Source organism: Aegilops tauschii, chromosome 1, assembly GCF_002575655.3.
Source record: "Aegilops tauschii subsp. strangulata cultivar AL8/78 chromosome 1, Aet v6.0, whole genome shotgun sequence".
Lineage (NCBI taxonomy): Eukaryota > Viridiplantae > Streptophyta > Magnoliopsida > Poales > Poaceae > Aegilops > Aegilops tauschii.
The window spans coordinates 60,346,535-60,362,145 of record NC_053035.3 but is presented as its reverse complement, the minus strand read 5'-3'; the positions used below and the strand labels follow the sequence as shown (position 1 = coordinate 60,362,145).

At 45.1% G+C, this 15,611-nt stretch overlaps 1 long non-coding RNA gene across 2 annotated transcripts; it reads right to left on the bottom strand.

Moving 5' to 3' along the window:
- Positions 1–3,451: 3,451 nt before the first annotated feature.
- On the bottom strand, positions 3,452–10,867 carry LOC120972897 (uncharacterized). 2 transcript variants are annotated; one of them, XR_012201903.1, is made up of 4 exons: positions 10,284–10,867; positions 7,262–9,288; positions 4,577–7,096; positions 3,452–4,534 (listed from the first exon to the last, which is right to left on the bottom strand). It is a non-coding gene; the product is annotated as an uncharacterized lncRNA (long non-coding RNA). The 2 variants fall into 2 exon arrangements; XR_005767042.3 differs by having other exon boundaries at positions 3,452–9,288.
- Positions 10,868–15,611: the final 4,744 nt, after the last annotated feature.

The window sequence follows — 15,611 nt, the reverse complement described above, 5'->3', positions numbered from 1 at the left end:
CATATTGCTATGTGAATACTAATCCTTCTTGATCATCGAGGTTGCCATGTTAATTCCTTCCCAAACGGTGTGCTTCTCTTCAAGTAAATCCGATCATTTCAACATTCGCGAGATCAATTCTCAGTTATTTGCAACGGTGTTTGCTTCATCCGTCCCAGTTTTTCCCGCCCTCCCACCCTTTTTCTTGAAACACTCAGATTTCTTAATCAAGTATCCATCTTATGGATGTGAAGTCTCTTCATTCTTTTCCTCCATGTTCTTAACCGGTGATTTCTCATGAAGATGCTCAACAGTTTCAAGTTCATCATCCTTCATTGTTGTTTCTTCTCTGGTGGATCCAATTCAAGCTTACAGTGTTGATCATATTCCTTTCCTCGTTTCAAATGTTTTCTCATGCCGGTGCACCTCTTAATCATCCATTTTTTCACCATTCATTCGTATCCGGAGCGCTGAAGATATCTCAAAAAATTCAAGCTGCCATTCTTAATCAATTTAAGCTATTTTGAGGTTGTTATCTCATTCAAGCCATTTAATTCAACCGGTGCAATCTCCTTTTCAAGTAATCATTTCAACGGTGTTTCTTTTGAGTGGGCCCTAACCCACAGGTCTTTTCCCAGGATCTTACCTAAGTCTTCTAATTCTTTCCGGAGCTATTCCCAAATTCTTTTCGAAGTTTGACGTAAGAATGGAGTATCATCAGTCATACTCCTTCTCCAAGATCGCTTTCAAATTCTTTTCATTGTTGATTCAACCTTTATATTCTTCATTATTCCGGAGTGTCACAACAAGTCATGGTGGTGTTTCTCATCGTCATTCTCAACATTTGAAGACCGAAGAAGAATTTCTCTTAAATCTTGGTCCGTTCTCTTGAAGATTCATAGTTCTAGCTTATGCCATCCTCTCACAATTGTTTTCGATTGTGAGAATTATTTTCACCCATCCGGAGCAGTTCAGGAGTCTTTTCAGGTTGATTCTCCGGAGCCATCATCTCAAGTATTATTCATTCTCAGCTTTTCTCATTCTCCAAATCTTACCGGTGCATCGTTCAAGTATTCTCTAATCAGCTCGTGATATCTTCGTTCTCGTGTATCAAATTCCCTCGAGTATTTTCGCGCGCTCTTTAATTCTTACAGTGGTTTCGTTCAAGATTCCTTTTCCTATGTCCTCATATTAATTTATTCGTTGTTTCAATCCTACCGGTGGTTCGATGAAGACCTTCCCAAGTTTGCGCTATATCTATCTTAATCCTTTCTACGAGAATAAGTAGTATGCCAAATCCGTTGTTTGTCATCAATCTAAATTGGTGAAGGATACGCGTAATGTAATTCTTGTTCTTGTTTCATCCAAGTGATTAATTCCTTCTTCCGGAGTTCGTTCATGATATCAAATTCTCGCTTCCAAGTTGTTCATCTTTTCTTTCCGGAGTTCCAAGTTTTCTCGGTTATATCATTTCAAAGCTCCACCCAAATCATTGCAAGGCTTCACCTTGTGTTGTCAACTTCTCTTTCTTTTTATCATCCTTTTATTACCGGAGTTCTCACGAAGGCTCAACATGGTGGTTCGTCAAGGTTTCCTTTTCATTCTTCAATTGTTCTTCAAGATTTCTCTCGGAGTTAAGATCCGCCAAGCTATACTTCAAAATAAACATGGTGCTCAACACATGTTTGTTTTGAGGAGTTCAAGCATTCTTCATCTTGCATTCTAAAGTGCAATTCGTTCTACCTTATCATTTGAGGTGGTGTTATGTCATTCTTGACAATTTGAGTTCGCGTTTCATGATTCGCATGTTGTCAAGAATGAGATATTTTAAATCCACCAATCTCTTCTTATCGTGATGTTATTCATACCAAATGGCATCTTGCGATGGCAGAGAAGATTGTTCATCTTGAGCGCATCGGCACGTGGGATATTGTTTCTCTTCCTCCTCGTGTTCGTCCCATCACTTTGTGGGAATGTTATGACTCACTTTTACATTTTATATGTTCCTTCTTTTGCTCATGTTCCTCGACTTTACTACACTCGTGGTCCGCGTGTTGTGGATTCTTCTGATAAGCCATCTCCCTCGACTATTATATCTTCTTCCCTTGGAAACGCACCGCCTCCAGCTTAGCCTACTTATGCTTTTCGAGCTCGCCCGCTTCTGCCTATTGACCGCTATGGTTACTGCTCAGCTCTTCCCGAGACGACTTCTTGCCGTGAGGTTGTTCATCCCAAATGGCTGCATGTGATGGCATCGAAGATTGATGCTCTTGCCCGCATCGGCACATGGAATCTCATTTCCCTTCCTCGTTCTCGTCTCATCACTTGTAAGTGGGTCTACAAGGCTAAGACTGATGATACTCTTGAGCATAACAAAGCTCGTTTAGTGGTGAGAACATGGTCATGACTACGACGAGACATTTACTGCTATATATATGGCCCACATGACCACTCTTCGCACACTTCTCACTGTGGCTTCTATTCGCCGCTAGTCTGTCTCTCAGCTTGATGTCAAGAATGCCTATATTAGCCACCACCTCGGTTCTCTTCCTAATGGCATGGTTTGTCGTCTTCGTCGCTGTCTATATGGCCCTAAGCAAACCCTCATGCCTGCTTTGAGCGCTTCGTCTCAGTGGTGATTGCAGCTAGTTTTTGGCGAGTGCTCATTATCCTACACTTTCGGTCCACCATTCAACTCGTGGTCGAACACTTCTTCTACATGTCGATCATCACTGGCAACGACTCTAAGTACATTGCCTTGGTGAAGGCTCGTGATCGAACACTTCTACATGTCGATCATCACTGGCACCAGGATCATCACTAGCAACGTCCACCTTTGTGACCACCTTCGCACCCTACCAGTCTTGATGGGCATCATTTGCCTCTCTGCGGGTTGCTACAAGCACTGTCTCAATCCCACATCCTGTGTTCCCTTTATGTGTGACACCATAACCGCACGCTCGAGCACCACCAATGGTGAGCAAGAGCTCGGACAGTCGACGCGTACCTGGATTATCCACGGGACGAGCCGAGCACAGGCGCTACCAAAGTCGAGGCCAAGGGCGCACAGTAGGAGAACCCGGGGTGCTTAATTAAGCACGTGGCACACAACCCGCAAACAGGAAAGGAACACCCAGCCAAATCGGCGGGATACGAAGAGTGCACAGGCAAGTGGGATGCCAGATCAAGCCCCTCTACTTGCAGTGCCGCCAGTCTTTGTCTCTGTTGCCTTGTCTACCACATATTTTCAAGAGTGGCATTATTGCCTTGGGTCACGTGTGATCTCTCATCCTTAGTTCGACGTGATCTTCTTGGATCTGTCTCCGATGATGTCTCTAATAGGTGGTCCAGTTACCTTTTATACTCATGGCGAGACGTCTCAGCATCCTTTAGACATTGTTCACTCTGATCTCGAGGGATCATCTCCATTTGCCTCCGCTAGTGACTTCTCTCAACACACCTGAATATATACTTTATTTCTTTTCGTAGTGAGGTCTTATCTATAAGCCTTTTGCTGCCATGGTTCACACTCAATTCTCTCTCGGCCTATTTCTCGGGATATGACTTCTGACGAGTCTCATCCATTCTACCCGCGTCCATCTTCCTCGACCTTTTCAATGGAGGAAATCTCCTTATTTTTTTAATCTAACAATCCTATCACTCCCTTATCCATTCGTTGTACCGCTCCGCTTCTTCGATAATTGCAGATCCAATGCCATCATCTCCTATGATTTCCTCACCTCGCTTATCACAGGATTCTACACCTTCATCAGTTGTGGCTTCCTTGTCTCCATCACCTGAGTTTATCCCGATGATTTCTGCTCGTAAACTTCCATCTTTTCCTCACTTTTATATACATCGCCCGCGTGTTGTGAATGTGTCTACTGATGTGCCACTTCCCCTCTTAGCCTACTTGGCTTGCTTCCTCGTCCGCTTCCACCTGTTGACCGCCTTGGTCTTCCAAGCGTGGCGCTGGTGTTCTTGAGCCGACTTCTTATCGTGATGTTATTCATACCAAATGGCATCTTGCGATGGCAGAGAAGATTGTTCATCTTGAGCGCATCGGCACGTGGGATATTGTTTCTCTTCCTCCTCGTGTTCGTCCCATCACTTTGTGGGAATGTTATGACTCACTTTTACATTTTATATGTTCCTTCTTTTGCTCATGTTCCTCGACTTTACTACACTCGTGGTCCGCGTGTTGTGGATTCTTTCTGATAAGCCATCTCCCTCGACTATTATATCTTCTTCCCTTGGAAACGCACCGCCTCCAGCTTAGCCTACTTATGCTTTTCGAGCTCGCCCGCTTCTGCCTATTGACCGCTATGGTTACTGCTCAGCTCTTCCCGAGACGACTTCTTGCCATGAGGTTGTTCATCCCAAATGGCTGCATGTGATGGCATCGAAGATTGATGCTCTTGCCCGCATCGGCACATGGAATCTCATTTCCCTTCCTCGTTCTCGTCTCATCACTTGTAAGTGGGTCTACAAGGCTAAGACTGATGATACTCTTGAGCATAACAAAGCTCGTTTAGTGGAGAGAACATGGTCATGACTACGAAGAGACATTTACTCCTATATAAATGGCCCACATGACCACTCTTCGCACACTTCTCAATGTGGCTTCTATTCGCCGCTAGTTTGTCTCTCAGCTTGATGTCAAGAATGCCTACAAGTTGCCACCACCTAGGTTCTCTTCCTGATGGCATGGTTTGTCGTCTTCGCCGCTGTCTATATGGCCTAAGCAAACCCCTCGTGCCTGGTTTGAGCGCTTCGTCTCAGTGATGATTGCGGCTAGTTTTTGGCGAGTGCTCCTTATCCTACACTTTCGATCCAAAATTCAACTCGTGGTCGAACACTTCTTCTACATGTCGATCATCACTTGCAACGACTCTAAGTACATTGCCTTGGTGAAGGCTCGTGATCGAACACTTCTACATGTCGATCATCACTGGCACCAGGATCATCACTAGCAACGTCCACCTTTGTGACCACCTTCGCACCCTACCAGTCTTGATGGGCATCCTTTGCCTTTCTGCGGGTTGCTACAAGCACTGTCTCAATCCCACATCCTGTGTTCCCTTTATGTGTGACACCATAACCGCACGCTCGAGCACCACCAATGGTGAGCAAGAGCTCGGACAGTCGACGCGTACCTGGATTATCCACGGGACGAGCCGAGCACAGGCGCTACCAAAGTCGAGGCCAAGGGCGCACAGTAGGAGAACCCGGGGTGCTTAATCAAGCACGTGGCACACAACCCGCAAACAGGAAAGGAACACCCAGCCAGATCGGCGGGGTACGAAGAGTGCACAGGCAAGTGGGATGCCAGATCAAGCCCCTCTACTGCCAGTGCCGCCAGTCTTTGTCTCTGTTGCCTTGTCTGCCACATATTTTCAAGAGTGGCATTATTGCCTTGGGTCACGTGTGATCTCTCATCCTTAGTTCGACGTGATCTTCTTGGATCTGTCTCCGATGATGTCTCTAATAGGTGGTCCAGTTACCTTTTATACTCATGGTGAGACGTCTCAGCATCCTTTAGACATTGTTCACTCTGATCTCGAGGGATCATCTCCATTTGCCTCCGCTAGTGACTTCTCTCAACACACCTGAGTATATACTTTATTTCTTCTCGTAGTGAGGTCTTATCTATAAGCCTTTTGCTGCCATGGTTCACACTCAATTCTCTCTCGGCCTATTTCTCGGGATAAGAGTTCTGACGAGTCTCATCCCTTCTACCCGCATCCATCTTCCTCGACCTTTTCAATGGAGGAAATCTCCTTATTTTTTTAATCCAACAATCCTATCACTCCCTTATCCATTCGTTGTACCGCTCCCGCTTCTTCGATAATTGCAGATCCAATGCCATCATCTCCTATGATTTCCTCACCTCGCTTATCACAGGATTCTACACCTTCATCAGTTCTGGCTTCCTTGTCTCCATCACCTGAGTTTATCCCGATGATTTCTGCTCGTATTCTTCCATCTTTTCCTCACTTTTATATACATCGCCCGCGTGTTGTGAATGTGTCTACTGATGTGCCACTTCCCCTCTTAGCCTACTTGGCTTGCTTCCTCGTCCACTTCCACCTGTTGACCGCCTTGGTCTTCGAAGCGTTGGTGCTGGTGTTCTTGAGCCGACTTCTTATCGTGATGTTATTCATACCAAATGGCATCTTGCGATGGCAGAGAAGATTGTTCATCTTGAGCGCGTCGGCACGTGGGATATTGTTTCTCTTCCTCCTCATGTTCGTCCCATCACTTGGTGGGAATGTTATGACTCACTTTTACTTTTTATATGTTCCTTCTTTTGCTCATGTTCCTCGACTTTACTACACTCGTGGTCCCCGTGTTGTGGATTCTTCTAATAAGCCATCTCCCCCGACTATTATATCTTCTTCCCTTGGAAACGCACCGCCTCCAGCTTAGCCTACTTATGCTTTTCGAGCTCGCCCACTTCTACCTATTGACCGCTATGGTTACTGCTCAGCTCTTCCCGAGACGACTTCTTGCCGTGAGGTTGTTCATCCCAAATGGCTGCATGTGATGGCATCGAAGATTGATGCTCTTGCCCGCATCGGCACATGGAATCTCATTTCCCTTCCTCGTTCTCGTCTCATCACTTGTAAGTGGGTCTACAAGGCTAAGACTGATGATACTCTTGAGCATAACAAAGCTCGTTTAGTGGAGAGAACATGGTCATGACTACGAAGAGACATTTACTCCTATATAAATGGCCCACATGACCACTCTTCGCACACTTCTCAATGTGGCTTCTATTCGCCGCTAGTTTGTCTCTCAGCTTGATGTCAAGAATGCCTACAAGTTGCCACCACCTAGGTTCTCTTCCTGATGGCATGGTTTGTCGTCTTCGTCGCTGTCTATATGGCCTAAGCAAACCCCTCGTGCCTGGTTTGAGCGCTTCGTCTCAGTGATGATTGCGGCTAGTTTTTGGCGAGTGCTCCTTATCCTACACTTTCGATCCAAAATTCAACTCGTGGTCGAACACTTCTTGTACATGTCGATCATCACTGGCAACGACTCTAAGTACATTGCCTTGGTGAAGGCTTGTCATAGTGAATTTCTTATGTCTAATCTTGGTCCTCTTCGGTACTTCCTTGAGATTGAGGTTTCTTCTACCTCTAATGACTTCTTTATTTTCCAAGAGAAGTATGTCTTTATTTTCCAAGAGAAGTATGTCCATGATCTTCTTACTCGTGCTACTCTTACTGATGAGCGCACTGTTGAGACTCCTATGGAGTTAACGTCCACCTGTGACCACCTCCCTTTGTGACCACCTCCACTCCCTACCTGTCTTGATGGGCATCCTTTGCCTTGCTGCGGGTTGCTACGAGCATTGTCTCAATCCCACATCCTGTGTTCCCTTTATGTGTGACACCATAACCGCACGCTCGAGCACCACCCATGATGAGCAGGAGCTCGGACAGTCGACGTGTACCTGGATTATGCATGAGACGAGCCGAGGACAGGCGCTACCTAAAGTCGAGGCCAAGGGCGCACAGTAGGAGAACCCGGGGTGCTTAATCAAGCACGTGGCACACAACCCGCAAACAGGAAAGGAACACCCAGCCAGATCGGCGAGGTACGAAGAGTGCACAGGCAAGTGGGATGCCAGATCAAGCCCCTCTACTGCCAGTGCCGCCAGTCTTTGTCTCTGTTGCCTTGTCTGCCACATATTTTCAAGAGTGGCATTATTGCCTTGGGTCACGTGTGATCTCTCATCCTTAGTTCGACGTGATCTTCTTGGATCTGTCTCCGATGATGTCTCTAATAGGTGGTCCAGTTACCTTTTATACTCATGGCGAGACAATGTCTCAGCATCCTTTAGACATTGTTCACTCTGATCTCGAGGGATCATCTTCGTTTGCCTCCGCTAGTAACTTCTCTCAACACACCTGAATATATACTTTATTTCTTCTCGTAGTGAGGTCTTATCTATAAGCCTTTTGCTGCCATGGTTCACACTCAATTCTCTACGCCTATTCATGTGTTCTATGGTGACTCTGGTGGAGAGTATCTCCAAGCTGTTGTGTGGAATCCTTGCTGAGCAGACTTTGGTTCTCTTATCCTGGTGCTCATGCTCAAAATGGCGTGGCTAAACGCAAGCATCGTCACCTTCTTGAGACGGCTCGTCCATTGATGGTTACCACCTCTCTTTCACCGCACTTTTGGGTCAAGTCCGTCTCCACTTCCATCTATCTCATCAACCTTCAGCAATCCACTACTCTGCAGGGTGACGCTCCTTTCGAGCATCTATTTGATCGGTTATTCGGCGCTTCAATTTTTTGGTTGTGTTTGCTATGTCCTTCTTGCACCTCGTGAACGCACCAAACTGACATCTCGGTCTGTTGAGTGTGTCTTGTTAGGATACAAAGATGAGCATAAGGGATATCGTTGTTGGGATCATGTTGGTTGTGGGATGCCTATTTCTTAGGATATGACCCGCGTCCATCTACGTAAATTATTTTAGCTCATTTAAATATCACAAAATTATTTTAGGACAGACCATCTACGTACTCAATTGTGGCATTGGCCGTGCTATTATTTTATGAGTTTATTTTGATGTCTACTTATTTATTTTAAAATTAAAATCAATATTATGGGTAGCAGCACATTCACTGGTTATGCAAGAACATTCCAGCTTGCCTGAAGAACAAAAAGTTCCATTATTTTGTGAGTCTATACAATTGTTTGCTTGCATTGTATATTAAACTTCATGTGAATTTGCATCACTTGCACCCTAATCCTTATCGGATATATACCTATACTAACTGCCAACCCCAAGAAAATTCACACGCTAATTATTAAATAAAAAGATCTGAATCATGATTATTTTTTTGTCCATACAAGATAGTCAGAGTGTAATCAACTGTAAATAGACCCTACATTATTAATATATGCAGATGAAGAATACAAGACTTGCACTCAGTCCCGCTTGGTTCCTTTCGTTTGTGCCACATCCATTGGAAGTGAGTTTGATAAAATGTGAAAGATTCAAATCCAACGTTGATATCTTCTTTCCAGAATGATGCTCTGTTGGTCTTTTTCACCTATTGTCTCACATGTTAAATATCTAGAGCATACTTAGATTTGCTATTTCTGTATTTTGTTTTGGTAGACTTAGTACAAGGAGTAAGGACACATAGAAATAATATTTGAAAGGTGCAGGTTGAAATATAATTGACAAGAAACATATAAGGAAAAAGGTCTTACTAGAGATAGTCATTTATGATGTCAAATTCTCTCCCCTCACGATTCTTGGCTTGTTGCCTTAGGCTGATGACCCACCTAATAAAAATAACTAATAATTTGAATTACAACGCATAATGTGAGTTTTATCTCTCCGTCAAGACATGTATCCTTCAATAGTGTACTAGACCTTATGTAGAGAAAACCTTATGTAGAGAAAGAAAGATAGAGAGGACTAGTTCGGACGGGAACTTGGTGCTCTTGGGTTCTGGCGCACCCTATATGCGCCAAAAAAATTAGTAATTCAAAAAAAGTTCAAAAAATTATAAATCTTTTTTGGAATCAAACATGATTAGGTATTCTACTCGTATAAAAATTTTGGACAAGAAATGATTCATTTTGACTTCAGGGCAAAAAAGAGAAGTTTATGACGACAATATAGCGTGTATAGTACTTGTATATAACGTTTTTTGCCGAATCTTCGACCCAGGATACAACAAAAGTCTTTCTCTGACGAATCTTTTTATACGACTACAATATTCGATCATGTTTGATACCAGAGAAGTTTCAGGATTTTTTGAACTTTTTTGAATTACTATTTATTTATTTATTGCATATAGGGTGCGCTGGTACCCAGGTTCTCCTTTGTATTTTCTGGACTAGTTCTTGTTAATTTTGTCAGAGAGATGGAGAGACAAACATGGAAAGATGGGAGACACACAAATGGGAGAGATGGAACATCAGGGGGACTTCGGTGCTGCTTCTTGATCTGCTTGGTGCGTGAGGAGGTAAGAAACAGGGGCATAGAGGAACATTGGGCTTAAAATTTACAGAAACTCAAAGATTGACAGCTGGAAGCCATGCTGCTTTCTGTTCCCATCGAATTTTGTGTGCGCAATTCGGTCGGGCATTACGTCAAACATGTGGAAGGCATAACATACATGTATTATGGTTCACTACTCATACACAGCAACTCCAGCCGCATGCAGCAATCAAGAAATTTAGAGCAATGGCATGCAGTAATCAGAATATTTAGATCAAAAGAGGGAATCAAGTCATGACCAAGAAAACAGAGCAATAATGATGAAACTTACATCTCGCCGTGGCTTCGTGCTTGGAGATGAGGCGTGCAAAGAAACGTAGAGAGGAGAAACGCTGGACGTCGCTGAGCTGATGCAATTGTTTCCCACAGGGCTCAGTTTGTCCATCGCTCTTGTATGAGGAGCCGGCAGATAGCGGCGTAGCGCCCCCACAGCCTGCGCTAGGAGAGAACACGGAAGAGCACAGAGCCGTGGACGTCGAGGGGAGGCGGCAGACCGGACGCACGACTCGATTGCGGATCTGCGGAAGGGCGGCGCCCCGGCCCACACCGTCGAAGCCGGCGGGCAGCGAGAGCGCACCGCGAACGCAGCTTGTCCCGTGAGGAGGACTGCAGGCCGGCAACCTGTCGTGGCGCCGCCTGCCGCCGCGATCCGGTCTGATCTGGGATTTCGATCGAGGGACTCGAGTCCTTTTTCGGCTTGCGGAACGGGCAAAGAGTCCATGCCGATGACGGGAGCCATGGGAGCGAGCTTGAGCAGAGTTCGTGGCGGCGGTGGGGACTGGGGAGGAAGGAGGGGATCAAGGCTGCCGCCTGCGTTGGGGGCTTTTTCCTTTTGAGAATCCTGCGTTCTGGGCTTCGACGGTTTCTTTGACAGAAAATCGACCTAGCGGAAAACCGGGCCGATGTACAGCAGCTAGACACGGGAGAAGGCCCAAGAGGACCGCAGGCCCAGCCAAGCGACAACCGCAGCGGACCACCAATTGTAAGGAATTTCCTATATGACGCTCGTTCGTATTTTCTAAATTTGATCACTTTTTAAAAAAGAGTAATTTTAAAAAATCTTCAATTTTTAATAAAAATGTTCAATACTTCTAAATCTAGTTTAGATTCACAATTAAAAAATGATCACATTTAAAAAAATGTTCATGCATTTTCAAAATTTGTTTGCGGGTTCAATTTTTTTTCGAACATTTCTTGGAAATCATGAACAATTTCTCAAAAGACAAATAATGTAACCCAAACATTTTTTACCAACATGAACAAAAAATTGAAATTTCAAACTTTGGCTACCGACAGTCCTTGACCAGTGAGAGGTATGTAGTTTGATTCCTTGTGCGTGCACTGCTTTTTGTGAATTTCCGTTGCGCTACAGTACCAGCAGGGCGAACGTCGTGCACGCCAATGGGTTGGCCCAGTCGAGGGGTCAAATAGGAACTCCCTAATTGTAATGCAAGCTCAGTCGAACAACAACGGAAGAAGTAGTCTTTGGTGTCGCCATTTCCCTCTCTCCAGGGTTTGTCTCTTCTCTCGTTGTTCCACCGATGTTTTAGTTTATCTTTTGTCCTCCCATATGTGGTCTTATTCGGGTTGACCAGGGGTTGCGCTATAGTACCAGCAGGACAAATAGGCGTGTACGCCAATGGTTCGGCCTAGTCAAGGTGTCAACTAGGAGCTCCCCAATTGTTACGCAAGCTCAGTCGAACGATGACGAAATAAGTAGTGGTTGGTGTCGCCTTTTCCCTCTCGCTAGGGTTTGTCTTTTCTCTCATCGCTCTGTCGGTGTTTGTGTTTATCTCTTCACATCTCATTTGCGGTCTTGTTCGGGCTGACCAAGGGGTGGTCTCGTACGACTTCCCGGCCTTTGTGAGCTTTGGTTTGGGTTATGAGGAGGGAAATCAGCGGGTTTATTCGATCTTGGGTAAGATTGGATTGCGGTAGCTGCTCTCATGGCGTCAGGTGATTGGACTTCATCGTTTGAATTGTCAGAAAAGGAACAACATGAAGCCATGACGCAGGATCTGTATCTTTTTGGAAAATAGACCAAACAACCAAGTTCAAACACAATATAGGTACAAATACACAAACATCAAGTCTGCTGGGGGCACCAGCTCAATAATAAGCCCACACACAGGTTAAAATAGAGGGTACACTAATCTGGATTCGACGAAGGGTGTGGCATCAGGCGCTGAGCAAGAGTGAGTCTAACTGATATGTCGTCGCTAGTGTCGCGCTCATGTTGCTTATTGAGGACCTTCCATTTGATTAGTCCCTTTAGTGATCCCGTAAAGGATCATAAAGGATTCTCGGCTTTTTACCCAAAGGTGACCCTGAGTTATCAAACCCACGAGAGGACAGTGCCCTTTAAGCAAGGGTTTGTAACAAGCTTTTGCAAAAGAAATAAATTCCAGCTTTTGACCAGATCGTAAATCAAGGTGACACTAAAAACACTTAAAATAAAAATAGGCATGGGTATGAGAACTTATGCTTACAACCATATGTTTGTGTTGGGATCATTATGATATTATTTGTGCCGTAAAGTCATCCATCGAGATGTGCTTGCTACATATGGAAGTGGGGAATGTGTGCAAATTACGTCTTGACCAACACGCGTCCTGCATCAAGAGTCAATTGTCCAATCGAAGACCTTATTTTTTGCCCGGGGTTGCCCCAGTAATTAAGATAGCAATAACCAGACAAAATTGGTCGTTTAAGGACTACACTTCTTGTATCCCCAGAGATAGGATCCGTGTTACCGTACTAAGGGTCAGTTCTTTTGTTGCCTTCTAAAATAAGTTGGAATAAGCCACCCCTATTGAAAGGACATGCGGTGCCCCCATGTGTTGTTTTGGTAATTGATGACATTCTCTATAGACTAATGGTTGCATTGAGTTATATTTGAAGGATTTGTCCATAGGCATTTCTAGAAGTCCATGTGTTGGTTTCAAGGAGTTTATGTGTTGACCAAGGTGCTATTAAGGAATTATCCAAAGATTGGTCATGTGAGTGTTGTGCTTATTGCAAGCATGTCTTGAAGAAGAAGATTGTGTGATCATTCATGTTTACCTTCAAGACATCATCCAAACGAAGAGAGTTGGAAAGTTTCAAGGTTGATCAAGACTAAGTCAAGAGTGAATCAAGTTGATCAACTCACGAAGCCGTAAAAGATGTACCGAGAGGGATCAAGTGTGTTGGGGAACGTAGTAATTTCAAAAAAATCCTACGCACACACAGGATCATGGTGATGCATAGCAACGAGAGGGGAGAGTGTTGTCCACGTACCCTTGTAGACCGAAAGCGGAAGCGTTAGCACAACGCGGTTGATGTAGTCGTACGTCTTCACGATCCGACCGATCAAGTACCGAACACACGGCACCTCCGAGTTCAGCACACGTTCAGCTCGATGACGTCCCTCGAACTCCGATCCAGCCGAGTGTTGAGGGAGAGTTTCGTCAGCACGACGGCGTGGTGACGATGATGATGTTCTACCGACGCAGGGCTTCGCCTAAGCACCGCTACGATATTATCGAGGTGGACTATGGTGGAGGAGGGCACTGCACACGGCTAAAAGATCAATGATCAATTGTTGTGTCTCTAGGGGGTGCCTCCCTCCTCGTATATAAAGGAGTGGAGGAGGGGGAGGGGGCCGGCCACCCTTGGCGCGCCCCATGAGGAGTCCTACTCCCACCGGGAGTAGGACTTCCCCCCTTCCATGTTGGAGTAGGAGAGGAGAGGGAAGGAGAGAGAGGGGGAAAGGAAAGGGGGCGCCGCCCCCTCCTTGTCCAATTCGGACTTGGGGGGGAGGGGCGCACGGCTGCCCCTTGGCCGCCTCTCCTCTTCCACCACTTGGGCCCATGAGGCCCAATAACCTCCGGGAGGGTTCCGGTAACCCCTGGTACTCCGGCATTTATCCGATAACCCCCAGAACCATTCCGGTGTCCGAATATAGTCGTCCAATATATCAATCTTCATCTCTTGACCATTTCGAGACTCCTCGTCATGTCCGTGATCACATCCGGGACTCTGAACTACCTTCGGTGCATCAAAACACATAAACTCATAATATAACCGTCGTCGAACTTTAAGCGTGCGGACCCTACGGGTTCGAGAACTATGTAGACATGACCGAGACACGTCTCCGGTCAATAACCAATAGTGGAACCTGGATGCTCATATTGGCTCCTACATATTCTACGAAGATCTTTATCGGTCAAACCGCATAACTACATACGTTGTTCCCTTTGTCATCGGTATGTTACTTGCCCGAGATTCGATCGTCGATATCTCAATACCTAGCTCAATCTCATTACCGGCAAGTCTCTTTACTCGTTTTGTAATACATCATTCCGCAACTAACTCATTAGTTGCAATGCTTGCAAGGCTTAAGTGATGTGCATTACCGAGAGGGCCCAGAGATAACTCTCCGACAATCGGAGTGACAAATCCTAATCTCAAAATACGCCAACCCAACAAGTACCTTCGGAGACACCTGTAGAGCACCTTTATAATCACCCAGTTACTTTGTGACGTTTGGTAGCACACAAAGTGTTCCCCCGGTAAACGGGAGTTGCATAATCTCATAGTCATAGGAACATGTATAAGTCATGAAGAAAGCAATAGCAGAATACTAAACGATCATGTGCTAAGCTAACGGAATGGGTCAAGTCAATCACATCATTCTCCTAATGATGTGATCCCGTTAATCAAATGACAACTCATGTCTATGGCTAGGAAACATAACCATCTTTGATCAACGAGCTAGTCAAGTAGAGGCATACTAGTGACACTATTTGTCTATGTATTCACACAAGTATTATGTTTCCGTTTAATACAATTCTAGCATGAATAGTAAACATTTATCATGAAATAAGGAAATAAATAATAACTTTATTATTGCCTCTAGGGCATATTTCCTTCAAAGTGATCCCACGGTATGGTAAGCATTGTCCATTGCACTTTGTGTACTAACCCATGGTCTATGTGAGAGTTCTATGTGGGGTTAGGTACGTGTCCATGGGCTTGCGTCAAGAGGAAGGTATCATACAACCCATGGAAAGGATGGCATCAAGTGGTGATCGTAATCAAGGTTGTGTTGTGCAAGTTCAAGTGGAGCATTACGAAGAAATCATGCTTGTAGCTTGTCGTCCATTGTGGTGACAATGGACTTGTGAAGTTGTACCGAAGAGTGACTCACCCATAGTGGAGTATGGGGGAGCAATCATCTAGTCTTCATCGAGCCAACGCAATCAAGAAAGGTGGTCCAACTTGAGGGAGTCAAGATCGTCATCATCTAGCTCAAGTGGACCATGTGCAAGGCAAAGGTTTGCCCTTGATAGGTTTTCTATTTTACCGGTCTCATGGTGGTAGTTGGGAGACCGGGTTATAGGATCGTTTGCCGTACTATCAAGGGGGGCTCTCAAGTTGGTAGCTTGATCGTATTTTTAGTAGAGAGCTCAAACCATTGCATCCTTGCATCATGTTTCTTGGTTCTCGTTTGGTTCTCTTTGTGAGTCTTAGAGCTTATGGTCGTCTTGATGACAAGCTTGAGTTCATCGAAAACGGAATTCACATGCGTCTTCTATGATGTTTTCAGTGTTGGAGG